General features: G+C 40.3%; 1 long non-coding RNA gene across 1 annotated transcript; it reads left to right on the forward strand.

Moving 5' to 3' along the window:
- Positions 1-1,015: 1,015 nt before the first annotated feature.
- On the forward strand, positions 1,016-1,623 carry LOC137574916 (uncharacterized). Its single transcript, XR_011032069.1, has 2 exons — positions 1,016-1,273; positions 1,328-1,623. It is a non-coding gene; the product is annotated as an uncharacterized lncRNA (long non-coding RNA).
- Positions 1,624-17,753: the final 16,130 nt, after the last annotated feature.

Genomic DNA, 17,753 nt, shown 5'->3' on the forward strand with positions numbered 1-17,753 from the left:
TGGTTGTCTGCTCAAAAAATAATTGCATAGTTGCCACTAATGCGGTTGACTCCCATGATTATATTCTTTGTTGGTTGTGTGACAATGCGGTTCACGTTAAGTGTGCAGGTTACACAGGCAGAATCAAGGAGTCTATTGCTAAAGGTGGTGGCTTAAAATATGGATGTGATGCTTGCCGAGAGGTCGAGAATGAGATGCGCTCTTTCATGAGGCGGACTAGAGATAGTTTTGACACTTTAAGGGCAGGTTTTAATAAACTCCAAGCGGAGTTTACTGCGGTGGAGACTCAGTTCAGAAGTTTATCGCTTATGAATGAGTCTCCGAAACGTAAAAGGACCAGTCCTTGGGGTGTTTCTGCATCTGTAGACCCGCCAGCGTCTCTTATCGTCCCCGACCGGTCTCATGCACCGTCCACTCCTAATGTACAGCAATTGATTTCGTTTAAGAGCCCGGTTGTGAATGCTATTAGTAAGGAATTACCAGTATCACCTGGGAATGATCTCTTAAAAACGATGCCTATTGTAGTGTCCGATGTGTCCGGGCAATTACCCATTCCAATGGAAATTGCCGATTGTTCTAAAAGTATCGAGGGCCCCGTAAACAAGTTGACTGCTGCAGTGGGTGACTTGTCCAACGTTACTGCTGCGGCTGACGCTGCGGGACCGCGGCCTCTCGTTGGCATACCACCAAAGAAACATATATTTGTTTCTAGGCTAGACCCTGTTGGCACATCTGATGATGTAATAGCCTATATTCGGAAGAAAGTTAACGTCTCGAATATTGCGGTGGAGAAGTTTAAATTTTCTTACTCTCGGGACATTTCGTCCTTTAAAATTAGTGTTTCTGCCAATATCTTCGACACTATATGTCGAGAAGATTTTTGGCCAAAACATATACAAAAGAAGGAAAATACTGTGAAAAAAGAAAAAATCGAAAAATCATGTTCTGTGTGTGAAAGCATTCAGTTCGATTCGGTCGTTTGTCCTTTTTGCACTCACAACAAGGCGAGGGACTTCTTGCTGTGCTGACCGCCTCCATGTGGACACAGCCGGCTCTGGATTCCAATTGGCGGAAGGTTAACAATCCGAAGAAAAAGAAGTAGTTTTGCAGTGACGGCGGGGTTGACGAAAAAGGAAAGGGTTTCGTGTTGGCTACAAAGCGTAATTATCTCCTTTGTCCAAATCAAATAGAAAATCAAAGGGCGATGTTGTCAATTCACCTCAATCGGATGCTAATGGAGAAACAATACAACGCGATACCATTACATTTTCAAGTAAATATTTTAATTTCCCTATTTAAATCAATGAAAATAATGTTACTTTCACAGTGTCATACCATATGGAAATCGCTATTCAGTGGGTACTCGCGCTTTGGCGCCGAAGCGTTATCCCTTCCCAATTTCGCTGACTGTGCGCCGACGTTGCTTATCTGCTTAGAAATTTGGATTGAAACATTTCGCTTGATAGACCTGAGATCCATTCTGAGAATTCCTCGCCATCGTTGCGGGAAAAAGCAAATTCTTCGCTGTATTCGGCGAATGCAGCGTGGGGTTTGCATGTACTAAATGTATTATCTAATGACACTAGATGAGAAGCGACCGAAATAAACAATTTGTAATTAGAATCGATAGCCTAAAGAGTAGTTTGTTTGTTGGCTCAATGCCCAAGGATGCGATTAGGAAGCCCGAAATATGGATGACAACTTTACATATGTTAGTGAAATATATTTATATGCAAATGTGGTATGTCTGGGCCAAGTTCCTGCATCCGTTTACTATTCAGAGACAGGGTCGCCCACATAGCATAGCGAGTTGGCTGTTTTGTCGATGACTTTCCGGGCTAATGTCAAACGATTTCAACTCCCCCATCCAATCAAGTTGAGTGTGTATTACATCAGGCTGACACATTTCGCACTTTACGCAAAATGATATAAATCATTTGTCGTTGTCGGATTTCATGTCGAAATGCCCATTAAAAAAACATTTCTACATAAATACAGACGCTCATAAATAAATTGCAAAAAAACCAAAACAAAATAAATAAATATATATATATTTAGAAAAAAACTTTCACTCGTTGCAGAGGACGGACGTGTTTTTTTTGCGCTTATCAATTTTTATTTTTTTCTCGCGATTAAATACTTTCACAAATTTCTTAAATTCATTATCGGTTTAATTAATAATAATTTCAACATCCGAATTTTATTTTCATTTCGCGAATTCTTGCTGTCGCTTTTGTTTAAATTTAAATAAAATCAAAACTTACAACAATACTTGCATTAGCGGTGTTGTTGTTTTGCTTATCTCTTTTGCGTTTGTGTCTTTACCGTTTTAACTAACTCTCGCGCTCTTGCGTACAAATTGTTGTTGCATGTGTTCAATTTGACGCGCTCTCCCGCTCTTTCCTATTCTTGATTGATTTGCGCTCTCGTCTTTTGCCTACCCGCGACTCTGTGATACGTGTTTTTGTTTTTTGTGCTTTCATCTCTTTTTATTCTCTAGTTGTGAAGGCTTACTCTGCACATTAACCCTTGTGTCAGAACTGGTCAGTATATTCTTATACACAGAATTTTAACCCTTAGAATTTTTATTTTTTATTTTTTGTATTTCCTTTTTTAATTAAATTAAATTTTTTGATAAAATGGTTGTCTGCTCAAAAAATAATTGCATAGTTGCCACTAATGCGGTTGACTCCCATGATTATATTCTTTGTTGGTTGTGTGACAATGCGGTTCACGTTAAGTGTGCAGGTTACACAGGCAGAATCAAGGAGTCTATTGCTAAAGGTGGTGGCTTAAAATATGGATGTGATGCTTGCCGAGAGGTCGAGAATGAGATGCGCTCTTTCATGAGGCGGACTAGAGATAGTTTTGACACTTTAAGGGCAGGTTTTAATAAACTCCAAGCGGAGTTTACTGCGGTGGAGACTCAGTTCAGAAGTTTATCGCTTATGAATGAGTCTCCGAAACGTAAAAGGACCAGTCCTTGGGGTGTTTCTGCATCTGTAGACCCGCCAGCGTCTCTTATCGTCCCCGACCGGTCTCATGCACCGTCCACTCCTAATGTACAGCAATTGATTTCGTTTAAGAGCCCGGTTGTGAATGCTATTAGTAAGGAATTACCAGTATCACCTGGGAATGATCTCTTAAAAACGATGCCTATTGTAGTGTCCGATGTGTCCGGGCAATTACCCATTCCAATGGAAATTGCCGATTGTTCTAAAAGTATCGAGGGCCCCGTAAACAAGTTGACTGCTGCAGTGGGTGACTTGTCCAACGTTACTGCTGCGGCTGACGCTGCGGGACCGCGGCCTCTCGTTGGCATACCACCAAAGAAACATATATTTGTTTCTAGGCTAGACCCTGTTGGCACATCTGATGATGTAATAGCCTATATTCGGAAGAAAGTTAACGTCTCGAATATTGCGGTGGAGAAGTTTAAATTTTCTTACTCTCGGGACATTTCGTCCTTTAAAATTAGTGTTTCTGCCAATATCTTCGACACTATATGTCGAGAAGATTTTTGGCCAAAACATATACTAGTGAAGGAATATACTGTGAAAAAGAAAAATCGGAAACCGATTAGCTTGCCAACAACAACAACTAATACCATTCCTGCCACATCAGCATCTGCTGGTGTGTCAAAAAACTAGCTTCGTCCCTTAACCTGGGTTACCAGAACGTTAGAGGGCTGAAATCTAAACTTTCTAATCTCTATGTAGATAGTCTTTCTTTTGAACATAACATTCTAGCTTTTACAGAGACGTGGCTAAAACCTGATATTGCTGATGCATCGGTTTTTTCCACAAACTTTTCTATATTCAGACGTGACCGGATTTCTCGTATAGGTGGTGGCGTTCTGATAGCTGTTGATGCTGCTTTATCATCTGAAATGATTCAATTTTCTAGTACCCAGGAGATTGAGTTTGTCGGTGTTAAAGTAAATTTTAAATCTTTTAATGCTTTCATTACTTGTTCCTATATTCCACCATTGTCAGACATGGTGGTATATTTAAATCATTTAGAGGCATTAGTTTTTCCTCTTTTTTTTCATAAAACTTACTCATATTTTTAGTTGATTTTAATTTCCCCTTTTGATAGTACTAAAAAAAATATGGCCTTCTAGGCTTATCTTTATCCCAAGTCAATCCCGTCTTAAATTCTAATAGAAAATCGTTAGATCTTATTTTTGTATTGGATTCTTATTGTGAGGTTTCTAGGATCGAACCATTTGTTCTTCCAGAAGACAAATTTCATCCTACATTAAATTTAAAAATTGATTTGCCCTTGCTTTCACCATTACTTGGTTCAAATGAGTTACCTCAAGACTAGGTGCTTTCGTAAGACTGACTTTGCCAGCCTTAATGAAAAAATAGAAATAACAGCTAGGTAATATATATAAAAAAATAAAAAAAAAAACTTAGCTGTTCTTTTTTTCTATGATACTCTGAATTCACTCTTTGATATTTGTGTGCCTGTTGGTAGGCTGGAGCGGCTTAACAAACCTCCCTGGTTCTCTCGTGAGCTATCCAATTTGAAAAATGTGAAGACACGATATTATAAGAAGTTTCAAAAAACACGTCGTTCATCAGATTATGCTCTGTATACAGTCGCTCGTTCAAAGTTCATGATGCTTAATACACAATGCTATAAGAATTATCTTCAGCGGTGTAAGCTTCAGTTTTCTTCTGACCCTAAACAATTTTATAACTTTGTTAATTCTAAACGTAAGACCTCTGTGCACCCATCTTTTTTTGTCTTTTCAAAATAAAAAAGCAAGCACTGATCAGGCAATTGCCGATATGTTTGCGAGTCTTTTCAAAACAACTTATTCCTCAACGGAATATCGAGCAAGTCCGTATCCTTATCATTTAAAAAAGGCTAATTGCATTTTCAATCCAGTGATTGATGAAAGTTCTATTCTTAGCGAACTTAAATTAGTTAAACCTGTTTATTCTCCGGGGCCAGATGGTCTTCCTGGATGCGTACTCAGGTTCTGTGCAAACGCATTATGTAAACCCATTTTAAAATTGTTTCTATTGTCTGTCGAATCTTCCTCTTTTCCATCTATTTGGAAGGAGTCGTATATCATTCCTCTGCATAAAAATGGCAAAAAGTCCGAAGCCTCTCACTATAGGGGTATCTCAAAATTGTCCGCTATTCCGAAAGCTTTTGAGAAAATTATAACTTCTCAATTGCAACATTTTTGCAGCTCTATTATTTCGCCATCCCAACATGGGTTTGTGAAACGTAGATCTACAACCACTAACCTTTTTAGAATTTACATCAGTAATTATCAAGGGGTTTAAAAATGGTAAACAAACTGATGTAATATATAGCTTTAGCTATAAAGGCTTTAGCAAAGCCTTTGATTCCGTTAATCATACCGTATTACTTTCTAAGCTGAGCGACATTGGGTTTCCACCCCTTTTCCTTTCTTGGGTTCGTGAATATTTAACAAATAGAAAACAGAAGGTACTTTTTAAGTCTTCTTTTTCCGCTTCCATTCCTGTGACTTCTGGTGTACCTCAAGGTAGTCATCTTGGCCCTCTGCTCTTCACACTATTTATTAACGATCTTCCATCAGTTATTGTTCATTCGCGTGTGCTTATGTATGCTGACGATGTCAAACTTTGTCTTACTCATAAAGATACAGATTCATTTAGTCGGCTACAAGCTGATCTTAAAAACTTTCAATCCTGGTGCCAATTTAATTTACTAAATCTTAACACTACCAAATGTAAGGTAATGACTTTTTTTCCGTAACTCTCCTCAACTGGTCACTTATTTTCTAAACAATAGCCCTTTAGAACGTTTAAATAATATAAATGATTTGGGCGTACTTATGGAACATAAGTTAAATTTTAACACCCACATTTCCACCACGGTGGCAAAGGCCATGAGTGTCCTGGGTTTCATTAAAAGATGGTCAAAAGAATTTGATGACCCCTATACAACTAAAGTTATTTTTACTTCGCTTGTCCGTCCTATTTTAGAGTATGGATCTTGCATTTGGTCACCTCAATATGAGTCGCACCAGATTAAACTTGAATCCGTTCAAAAGCAGTTCTTGCTATTTGCTCTTCGTGGCTTAAGCTGGGATCGCAATGTTAATTTGCCTTCGTATTCTAGTAGACTTCTCTTGATTAACCTTCCGCCCCTAACTTTTTTTTTTTTTTTTTTTTTTTTTAACGTTTAATATATATTTGTTGAATCTACTCTTAAATTAGAGCCTAACAACAAGTTTGAGATATTTTTCTTAATCTAGTACTTAAGATAAATCCTGGGGATATTGCAGGCGGCCCGAATCACTTGTTATTGGGTTGGTCTGTCATTTCTTTTAAGACGAGTTCTATTATTAGTTCGCGTAAGGGAATTGGCAAGAACATTTGGGTGTGCATCCAGTTTCGCAGAATACTTTAGTTGTTGACTACCTATTTCAGATTTTACGCTAGGTATATTTAAATCATTTTGAATGTTGTCGTTCCGTATGTACCACGGGGCCCCCGTGATGGATCTTAAAATTTTTGACTGCGCTCTTTGTATAATATCGACATTGCTGGTACTTGCCTTCCCCCATAGTACGGCTCCGTAAGTCCAGATGGGTTTCAGTACGGAGTTGTATAGGAGGACTTTATATTCCAGACGTAGAGGGGACCGAGCATTGATGATCCAATGTAGGCTACTTGCTTTCAGTTTAAGCTGTGACTTTTTTGCCTCGATGTGCTTGCGCCAAGTTAGTCTTCTGTCTAGGTGGATGCCAAGGTAAGTGACATCCTCGGCTTGAGGAACTGGTACGTTGTTTAGCATTAGAACTGGACAGTTTCTTCTGTTAAGCGTAAATGTAACATGTTTGCATTTCTGCTCGTTGACCCGGATACGCCAGGTTGCTAGCCATTCCTCTACCACCTTGAGGTGTTCCTCTAATTTTGCAGAGGCTTGTATTGGGCATTTGGATCTGCTGAGGATTGCCGTGTCATCGGCAAAAGTGGACGTTGTAAGTCCTAAACTCGTTGGTAAGTCTGCAGTGTACAGTAGGTAGAGCAATGGGCCGAGTACACTGCCTTGCGGTACACCAGCTTTGATTTCAAAATCAGCAGAGACGGAGCCATTACATCTTACAGCGAATTGCCTATTGTAAAGGTAAGATTCCATGAGTTTGTGGGTGTACTGTGGCAGTTTTTGCCGGATTTTGAACATCAGACCCTCCAGCCAAACTCTATCGAAAGCCTGGGCAACGTCGAGAAAGACAGCCGCACAGTATTCTTTTAGTTCGAATGCTGTTCGTATTTCGGATGTTATGCGATTGACTTGTTCAATTGTACCATGTTTTTCACGGAAGCCGAACTGGTGTGAAGGGATTGTGTTCTCCGATGCCAGAAATGAGTTTAGTCGGATCTGCAGGACCTTTTCAAAAAGCTTCGAAAGACATGGCAGCAAACTAATTGGCCTATAGGATGATGGCTGGGTTTTGTCCTTTCCCACTTTAGGAATCATGATGATAGTGGACCTTTTCCATGTTCTTGGGAAGTAGCCAATTCTTATTATAGCGTTGAACAGTTTGCAGATGTATTGTATGGCAATGATAGGGAGTTCCAGGATCATTTTCGGTGTGATTAGGTCATGGCCAGGGGCTTTTTTTGGCTTTATGTGGTTTTTAATAACTGCAGTGATCTCGTCCGATTGGAGTTCCGAGTACTCACTATCCGTTAGTGTGCTCGAAGGGGGAAGTACAGATGAGTTTGATGTTGGATTTGGCTGGAAAACCATTTTAAGATGTGTGGCAAATACGGATGCCCTCTCTTCGTCACTGCGGGCCCATCCACCGGTTGGACTCCTTATCGGTGAAATTGTCTCTGCAGGAGCGCTTAAAGTTGGGTGGGCTTTCCACAGAGGATGTTTAGTGCTGGTTGGGCTGAGCTTTTCTATGTATTTTCTTTGAGCCCAGCTTTCCTCTTGTCTTAACGCCTTGGAGAGGTTGCGATTAGCATGCCTTAGGCGAAGTTTTGCTGCTGGTGAGCGAGTAATCTGCCATTCTCTTCTTAGACGTCGTTTTTCCGTTACTAATTGTTCTATCCGCCGGTTCGTAGGCCTGTCAACAGGTTTAGTGTAAGAAGAGGCAGGTGGAGTAGATACTTTTGCTGCAGCTGCCATCATAGACTCAAGTGCAGAGACGCACATATCAATGTCCTCTGCAGCATCCAGTTTCGGCGAACAGTCAATGTGGGCACTCATGTACATTTTAAATTTAAGCCAATTTGTTTTGTTGTTTGTAAGCCTATATGGGCGATCAAGTACTTGAGGTCTTGTTAATAGTGTGAATAATACTGGAGAGTGATCGGAATTTAAATCTAGCAGTGTATCCGCAGTGATCCGATTACGTGGAATCCTCTTGGTTACTGCGAAATCAATCAAGTCAGGCACTTTCTGTGGATCTGTAGGCCAATAAGTAGGCCTACCCGGTGAGACGCAATCCATCTTATTGAGAGGGTTGACTATTGTGTTGTACAACTGCTTGCCTTTAGGATTTACCAGGCGAGATCCCCAGTGCGTTATAGTCCCCTGCTGCAATGAAGCGATCTCCGAGTGTGTTAAAGAAATCGGTAAATTCCTTTTCAGAGATTGAGAAGCGTGGTGGGCAGTACAGGGCAACCAATGTAGTGTTGCCGCAGCTGGTTTGAACGGTTATAGCAGTTGCTTGTAGGTGCTGTGTTTCAAATCTGTTGAGGAACGAGTGTTTTATACGGTTTTTGATTAGGATACCAGTCCCGCCATGAGCTTTTCCGTCTGGATGGTTTGTTGCATAGAAGGTATATTTTGGTATTTGAAAATTATTTTTTGATGTTAAATGTGTTTCCGAAATCAGCAAAACGTCGATTTCACTTGAGTCTAGGAATAGTTGCAGTTCATTTTTGTGCTTGGAGATGCCGTTAGCATTCCAAAGACATAGACGTAGGGAAGCCATTATTTATTCTCGATAAGCTTCTGAATAAGCAGGTTTTGATTCCGCATCAGTTCTTGCATACAGTTTTGCATGAACGTCATAAAAGTGGTCATGTTTTGATTGAGTGAGATCAATAGGGCTTCTAAGCCACTTGGAGTTTGCTGGCCAAGCTCTGGTGCGCTAGGTTGCGGATTCTGTAGATGGTGAAGTGACGGGGTCTCTTTTGCGGGCTCCGTCTGTCCAGTTCGGAGCACACTAGCGAAGGATACACTAGGACTGTATGTAGCAGGCAAGTTAGATGATCTAACAGCCTTGGCGAAGAATACCTCGGGTGTAGTTTTAGAGGCGTTGACGGTGATTTTTGGTCCAGCTGGGGGTTTGCGCCCGTTTAGGTGAGATTTAAGATCCTTGAAGACAGGACATCCTCTGTAGTTGGCCGTGTGGTTCCCTCCACAGTTACTGCATAACCTTAAAGCGACATTGTTTCTGTCCTTGGTGCAAATGCCATCTTTATGATGTTCGCCACAGCCAACACACACTGACCTGAGATTGCAGTTGTTAGAGGTGTGGTTGTATTCCTGGCAGTTTTTACACTGCGGTGGTTGGTGTCTCTTATGGGGCTCCTCTACGGTGATTCTTCTGTGCAATAGGAGCTGTAGGTTGTAGATTGGGTACACTTCATTTGGCTTCGACCGCTTTGCATCTGGTTGGAGCTCGATTTTAAAGAGCGGCTGTGCGACTTTGTTCCTGTTGATGATGTTGACAACGGATTTGACCGCAAACCCTTTTTCGACCAACGCGTCTGCTATTTCTTGAGTAGGGACCGATGGCTCAATCCCCTTCAACACAACCTGGAGCCCTTTACTGCTTTTTAGTTGGTAGGTATAGAAGTTGATGTTAGCATTACGGAGGTACTTTTCAATGATGCGGAAATTGTCCTCAGTTTGGGTTTGACATTTAATTTCTTTAATGTTACCCCTATTGAGAGGGGTTACAACAAAGTTATTTGCCCCTACTGTTTCTACTAGCTTCGAAATCAGGGCGCTGCAGTTGGCTCCACGGATGTATAAGGGGGGTGGTCTAGCCGATTTAACTTTATCTACAGCGCCGGCTTGATCATCTTGCTGATCGGCAAGAATTTTAAAACGATTCCCGCTAAGGGGTGCTACTCGTTCATTTGGTTTGGTTATTTTCGGCGTGTTGCCACTTTTTTTCTTTTGCGGGCTTAGCTTCCGCTTAGTTATTTTAATATATCTATCCATTCCAGTTTGGACAGAAGTCGTTGGGTTTACTATTGTGGCTGACTCAGGGCGACTTGTCGTTGACGGCTTGAGGCAGGTCAATACTTCGGCAGACGCTGCAGTAGTTGCTGTCAACGAGCTGACGGTGCTGGTCGGTGCAATCGGTGACCCAGTTATCGTTATTGATGGAGAAGCACACTGCTCTCTCCACGGTAAGTTGCTTTTGATTGCTGAGTGGCTGGCACTTTCGGTGTTATTGCTTACGTTAGCATTCAGTGGGGTCGGCGACACCACCGAAAAGTACGCGTTGTTGCGTTGGACCGAGAGTCGACGCTCACGTTGTTGTTGTACAATTAGTTCTTGTAGCTGTTGCTGTTGGGGATCGAGAGAGCTTGGGCCCGAATTGGTGGACATGGCTTTTGTAAAAATTACGCACTTTGTTGTTGCAACTTAGTATTTATTGCTATTAGAGCAATCTAATAGCAATATGATTGTAAATAGGCGTCTCTGGGGCGACTGAGAGCCTTACACAAATTTTTGCAAACGCGGTCTTTTTTTTTACACTCAATTTTTGCGGAGTGCATTAAAAAACACGTCTGTACACGGCGGCAGTTAAATTACGCCCCTAACTAACCGTAGAATTATGCTTGGTGTCATTTTTATGCACAAGCTCCTAATTGGTGATATCGACTCGCCTGAGTTATTAGCTCAGGTGAATCTGTCGGTACCATGTAGACGGAGTAGACATCCTTTGATACCTTTATCCCTTAGTCGTTGTTCTTCTAACTATGCTATGCATGAACCTTTTAGGGTCCTCTGCTCTGATTACAACCTTCTATTCCCTGTAATCGGCTCAGAGTTTTCTATTAATATGCTTAAAACATCTATCCTATCCCATTTAGTTAATAGATAGCTATAGTATTATTTGTTTGTCTGTTTTTTGTGTATTTGTCCACGCGATTCGTGCCGTGCGTTATACGGCTGCACCCCTCGGTCGGTCGGGTGGGAGGTGGGCAGTTATCTGCTTGGGCTCGCGCGTAACAAGCTACGTCCTGGTGTCGTAGGGGCCACTTGAACGTACTGCGCATAGTATCGTCAACGTCCGCTAAGCTAAAAGAAATTATTTCCGTCATTTAAAAGGAAAGGGCTTGGGCGAACACTGTTGATTTAACATCATATAAATGTCGGATCGGCAAAACCGATTAAGTAAAGGTTTTACCCTGTAGCCCCAGCTATGGAAAAATTTATGTTGCAAAGTATTGATGGAATATTCGCACGGCTTCCTTATGCCGAAATCATTACTAAAATCTATCTTAAAGATGCGTATTGGCAAGTGGAATTATCAGAAGAATCTCGTGGAATTACAGCATTTACTATTCCAGGAAGGCCTTTGTACCAATTTCGAGTAATGCCATTCGGATTGATTTTTTGATTTACATATATCAGTTTTGATGAGATTAGCGGATCAATTTCGTCAAGCGAATCTAATGTTAAATCTCAAGAAGAGTCAGTTTTGTGTGACCGAAGTTAAATATTTAGGGTACATAATTGGCAGAGGCGGAATTTCAACTGATCCAAGCAAGATTGAGTCGATTTTGCGATGACCTACACCTAAGTCCCTAAAACAATCGCATGGATTTTTAGGATTAGCAGGATGGTATCGAAGATTCATTGCAAACTTTTCAGAAATTGCAGCGCCGATTACAGATTTTCTAGGAAAGAAAACGAAGTTTCAATGGACAGATAGTGCGCAGAAAGCTTTTGATGATCTCAAAGACAACTGACGACTGCTCCGGTTTTGCAAAACCCTGATTTTAGTAAAAAGTTTTTTCTTCAATGTGATGCAAGCTTTGTTGGTGTTGGTGCAGTTTTAGTGCAGTTGGATTTGGAAGGTGAAGAAAAACGCATAGCCTATATGTCCAAAAAGCTAAACGCGGCACAAAGAAATTACAGTGTCACGGAACGTGAATGCTTAGCCGTAGTTTGGGGTGTAGAACGCTATCGTTGTTATCTAGAACTTCAAGATTTTTAGATTGTTACAGATCATGCCAGTCTATCTTGGTTGATGAAGCAGTCCAATCTTAAAGGGCGTCTAGCGAGATGGGCGATGCAATTGCAAGGTTATAAATTTGAGATAAGTCATAGAAAGGGACGAGAACATATAGTACCAGATGCATTGTCGCGTATGTACTCCGAAGAGATCGCGCAATTAGGCTCATTTGGGCCAAAAATTGATTTATCTTCAGACTGTTTTAAGGATGAAGAGTATCAAAAACTAAAGGAGAAAGTACCACAAAATTTGCAGTCATACCCTGATATCAAGGTCATGGATAACTTGGTGTATATTAGGACTGAACTAATGATGGTACCGAGGAGTGTAAAGAGAAAATGTGGAAATTGTGTCTGCCGCAAAGATTGACCGCAGAAGTTATATCACGTGCTCATGATTCCACGATTACAGCTCATGGAGGCATGGTGACAACCGTGGAACTAATAAAAAGACATTTATATTTGTTGTAATATTGGTTTGGTTGGCTTAGTATTAGTTTAGTTTTTAATAAAAGCACAATAATATTTTTAATTGTTTTATGATTGATTATAATTTATTAGATTTTATTTCTTGATTTTCACACGACCAGCCACTTACACGTTTCGAATAGGAAAGAGGAGGTAAAGAAGACAGTATGCCCGTACATTAATTTTTTTGGCCTTTTATAATGTTATTTTTGTTATGTTAGTCAACACGCCCCCTCAAAAATTACATTATATTAATTTTCAAAAAAACAAATTCAAATAATAATTCAATTACTGTGACTGGTGTGTGTACTCTAGGAGGTATTACAATATGATCTGGCATTCACCATTTAGATTGGAAAAACCCAGAAAAATCATTCATTCATGTCATTTAAGCAAAAAAAATATTATTTTCATTTCAAAAGTTACGTTAAACATTACTTAAAAAAATTAACTTCAGTTTAGTTTATGAGATTTTGTTACTTTAGACTTCTCAAAGCAGTCCCAACTTGCCTCTCAGCACTATGAACCTTCCAGTAGATAATGGTTTTGTAAAAAATATCAGCCAGTTGATTTTCTCTGGGAATATACTCAATAGAAATAAGATTATTTTCTACTTGCTTTCTGGCAAAATGATATTTAATATCTATGTGCTTCGACCGCTTATGATATGATGAACTACTGGCTATGCTTATACAACCCTGGTTATCTTCAAAAAATTGTAGGTTTGTCTAGTTTAATATAAATACTTTTTGAAAGAGACTTCAACCATACTCTCTCTTACACCTTCAAACAAGACCATATACTCTGCTTCAGTAGATGATGCCGCTACTGAATTCTGCCTTTTTGTGTTCCAACAAATAAGATTTGAATTAAACATTTGAAAAAGATAACCTGTTGTGCTTTTTCTATCAGTTTCATACCCACCCCAATCGGAGTCAACATAGCCAACGAAAACATCTTCAAAATCAATATTTTTTTTAAATTAGTTTTATGTCAATGTTTCCTTTAAGGTACCTCAGAACACTTTTTAAACCTTTCCAAAGTTCTATATTATTTTTATTAGTATATCTACTTAAAATATTGACGGCTGTTGCAATATCCGGACGAGTACAAAGCATTATGTACATTAAACTTCCAATCAAATTTCGACAAGGAGCATAGTATGTGTCGTCTGAGTTTAACATTTCATAATTTAGTTTACTTGGAAGTGGATTATTTACAGATTTACATTCCTCCATATTAAATTTAGTTAAAACCCTTTTTATATATGCAGATTGGCTTAACAAGTGTCGTATTTCCCCAAGATCTGTCATTCTAAACTTTGTCATAAGGTATTGTTTTAAACTGCTCATTATTTTTAAGTCTGATGTCGCTATTACTAAATCATCCACATATAACAACACATAAATATTCTTCTTTATATTGCCTTGATCTTGGACATATACACTTCAAACCAGCACCTTGCTGCTTGTTTGAGCCCATAAATTGCTTTATTCAATTTACATACATTTCCATCATTGCAAATAATTCCCTCAGCGACTTTCATATATACAGTGGCTCACAGCTTATTTCGTGCAGGGGTGCAGTAAAAATTTAACAGAGTGTACCTCTTAAACTATTGAAGATATCAAAAAAATTTAAATGCAGTTTTATTTAGTGATCATTTATACTATATTTAGGTACTTTATTGTTTTTCTTACTTATAAAATAACTTTTAAAAATTAAAAAAATTAACATTGGTGGCTTTTTCTATGTCACAGCTTACTTCGTGCACTGCACTTAACCTTAAAAATTATTTTAAACAAATTAATATAGTATTTGGTTGGACCCCCATTTTGTTTAATGACCTCTTTAATGCATGTTTCCATCAAGGAAAACAACTTTTTGTGACTTTAGTGGATATTTTTCCACACTCTTCCATTAGTGCTTTTTTAAGGTCATTTTTATTGGAAATTGACCTTTTCCGGATGGTCACGTCCAATATTGCCCACAAATTTTCAATCCCATTAAGGTCAGGAAACTGGACATGAGGACTGACCACATCTGGGCAATCCCAGATCAACCAGGACTGGACAATGCCGGATTTGTGTTTTGGGTCATTGTCTTGATAAAAACGGAATCGGCCCTCTAGACCCAATTTCTCTGCACTTTGAAGTAAATTATCCTTTAAAACTGATAGATACATATGTCTGTCCATTGTTCCTTCGATCAAAACCAGGATTCCAACTCCCGAAGCCGCCATGCATGCCCAAACCATGACACTTCCACCGCCATGTTTCATAGTGGGGTTTAAGTTCTGATTATGAAGCCCGGTATTTCGTTGGCGCCGAACATATTGCATCGAATACGACCCAAGGATATTAAATTTGGATTCATCTGCATATATTACTTCATTCCAGAAAGAAATTGGGCGGGAAACATGATCCTTGGCAAAGGTTAGTCGACACTATGAGCCCACTATGAAACATGGCGGTGGAAGTGTCATGGTTTGGGCATGCATGGCGGCTTCGGGAGTTGGAATCCTGGTTTTGATCGAAGGAACAATGGACAGACATATGTATCTATCAGTTTTAAAGGATAATTTACTTCAAAGTGCAGAGAAATTGGGTCTAGAGGGCCGATTCCGTTTTTATCAAGACAATGACCCAAAACACAAATCCGGCATTGTCCAGTCCTGGTTGATCTGGGATTGCCCAGATGTGGTCAGTCCTCATGTCCAGTTTCCTGACCTTAATGGGATTGAAAATTTGTGGGCAATATTGGACGTGACCATTGTAACGATCCTTTTTCGTCCTTCGGGATATCTACAATATCTCTTGGGCTAGGTGCGGCACAACAAATTTATTTTGTGCCCCGGTGAAATTAAAACACGCTCGATTTCAATTGCTAATGTTAATTGTATGTTTATTCAAATCGTTAATGGAGTTGGTTGGATATGACGGTTTCTCGATGGTAGTGCTGGGCTTGGATAGCGTTGGTGAGTTACTTTGAATCCCTCGCTGTCCTGTTTGTGTCTTCCTCTTGTTTCTGTAGCCGTTGCTGGCTACTGCCTCGATCCGTACAATGTGCTTGATTTGCGATACACCTCTGCACCCTTTCCGCTAAATTTGTTGAGAATGCTTTTGCTTTAAGGCTGTTATCACGACGCAGGATGTTTCCTCAGAAATTGGTATACATCAGGATATATAGATCCTGGAATTTCGGCAGTAGGATATATCCTCGTGCCTACCACTGACTTTGGATGCCCCTGGAGATTGCTTTGCTTCTCTCAAATTTACTTTGGCTTGGGTACGGTGCTTGTTATCTTTGTTTAAGGACTTGTTGAAGCTGTACAGGTTACTCGTAAGGCCTGTATAGTTCTTAATTTTGCTGTTGTTTCTTGTGTTTCCTTGATAAGTTTCTTAAGGTTACTCGTAAGGCCTTAATTACTTGTTACTTGATCACGACTTGTCGACTTGATGATCTGCTTGATGCGCATTGCCTTTATATAGGCAGATCCCCCGGGCCTCAGGAATATCTTGGTGTAGTACCGCTACACAGCTGGTACATTTCCATCGACCCTCTGCTTTCACCCACGCATCCACTTGTTGCTATGCGTGGTGAAAGTCCCGTAAATCCTTGGCGCATATGACTACTTTCTTCGGGGCTGAGCGCCCATTTACGCCTTGTCCTTGTCTCTCTTGTTTGTACATCTTGACTTGCATCACTTTCTCGCATTGGCGTCGCCTTTATATTGGCCGCCCTCCGTATCCCGTTGACTCTCTCTGCTTTCTCTGCCAACGCTGCCGTCGCCCGTCGCTCCCTTTGATCCACTCGTCATACCCAAATTCACCCACATTTACTCAATATTATTATCTACATACATATATGCTAATTGTACTAACTAAATTAACGTTTAAACATAATCAGCTTGATTACTTTAATATATAACATTATTTAATTCCCCACGCAAAACATATGCATCTCGTATCTATTAGATAGAGGGCTTCCCCATGGCTCATCCCTCCCCCTTCGGCTTGCATATTCCCCTCACAAATCCACAAACCATTTTCGTTTTACAATTTCTTTGCTCTCCCCCCTATTCCCCGTTTCATAAGCATAGCCCTCACTTGGTTTTATTTCGGTACCAAGCATTCCCCGCACCCGTCTTTCGGGCTTGCTTGGCCCTCACTTTCGTTTTCTCTCGCTCACGAAATTCTTTTGGTGCTTGCAATTTACCGCTTTCGCTCTCATGAGCGTGACGTATGCATAGCGCGGCCCATTGGCCACCGGTATTCTCTCTTGCCGTCTCACGCATAGTGTACGTGTGACCTATATGTATGCTAATGCATGCATTTATTTGCCTCTCCATGCTCTTAATTTGTCAAATGAGGCCAATGCCCCCTTGCAATTGTGTCTTCAAGCCCGGCTTCATTTACTCTTATACAGCCACTCATATTTGTTATGCCTCCCACGCATCTTCCCGCTTGTACGAAATCGCCAGCGGTTGCGTGGGGTTCGATTGGCCATGTTCGACCGGTCTCTCTCATTGGCTCTTATACGATCGAACCTAATGTATTATGCTTCCCACGCATCTTCCCGCTTGTACGAAATCGCCAAACGGTTGCGTGGGGTTCGATCGGCCATGTTCGGCTGGCCTCGCTTCATTTGCTCATTCACAGCCGATTTCACTCTTATACGACCAATTCTGTGCTTGGTCTTATATTGTGTATTTAGTTTGTGTCTTGGCTGTGTTTGTATCTGGCTGTTTGTTGTATCTTTGTAGTTTGTTTGTTGCATTTTGTTTGTTGTAGCTTGTTTGTTGTGTGGGACATTATTCTTGTCTATATAATGTTCCTCACACTCCCCCTTCTTCGGGAGGGATTTGCCCTCCCCTGTCCCTTGTACCTTGTGTTTGTTATGTGTATTTTCCATTCTCGTATTTGTGAATTTAATATGTTTGCATTTGTAGCTTTGGCCTGTGTTTTGCTCGCTTTTGTGTGGTTTTTTTTTTCTATGTGTTTTTGCTTGTTTTGTGTGTTTTGCTTATTTTGTGTTTTTCTTTGGGTTTGGCT

This window comes from Drosophila tropicalis, unplaced genomic scaffold (assembly GCF_018151085.1).
Source record: "Drosophila tropicalis isolate 14030-0801.00 unplaced genomic scaffold, ASM1815108v1 contig_501, whole genome shotgun sequence".
NCBI lineage: Eukaryota > Metazoa > Arthropoda > Insecta > Diptera > Drosophilidae > Drosophila > Drosophila tropicalis.